Raw genomic sequence first — 682 nt, forward strand, 5'->3', positions numbered from 1 at the left:
TTTTTTTAAAAAAAAAACCTAGAAAAAAAAATGGGAACAAAAAGATACGAGAAGAAGCATAAATGTGTCATTGTAAGAGTCGTCACCGATTGTTACTGTCCGTCCTTTGGGGTTTGGACAGGAGTGTCAAACTTTTTTTAGTTTTGTGCTCTTTTCTAGACTTTTTGGTTGTGTAATCTTTGACACACCATATATTATCGCCTTAATTAGTGGTCCATTTTCTTGGTCTTCGTGCCAAGAAATCATAGATCAACATCATTCATTTGATGCATTGCTTTCTATATTCTGTTTATCAATTATGATAAGATAATTTAGAAACTTTTTGTTTAGGTTGCCTAACTCATTATTATAATTTGTTGTTTCTTTGTTACGTACTTAAAAAAAAAAAAAACCTAGTTCAAGATAGGCGTGATATGTTGGTTTTTGACCTATGGTTCAACTCCATCCACATGTAATTGAGAGCGGGGCCTCTACTATAATAATATTTTGAGGAGAATAACTTATATAGGGAGGTTGCACAAAAGGTGAGTTTTGTTCAACCAATCAGAAGGTAACACCTAAGCTAAATTTATGAAACTTAAGTTTTATTTAAAAAAGCCTAACTACACCAGATTATAAATAAAAATAAATTATAAATAAATAAAACAAAATTGAAGGGGTGGCTAGCCCCACTTGAGGTGGC

Source organism: Corylus avellana, chromosome ca5, assembly GCF_901000735.1.
Source record: "Corylus avellana chromosome ca5, CavTom2PMs-1.0".
NCBI classification, from domain to species: Eukaryota; Viridiplantae; Streptophyta; class Magnoliopsida; order Fagales; family Betulaceae; genus Corylus; species Corylus avellana.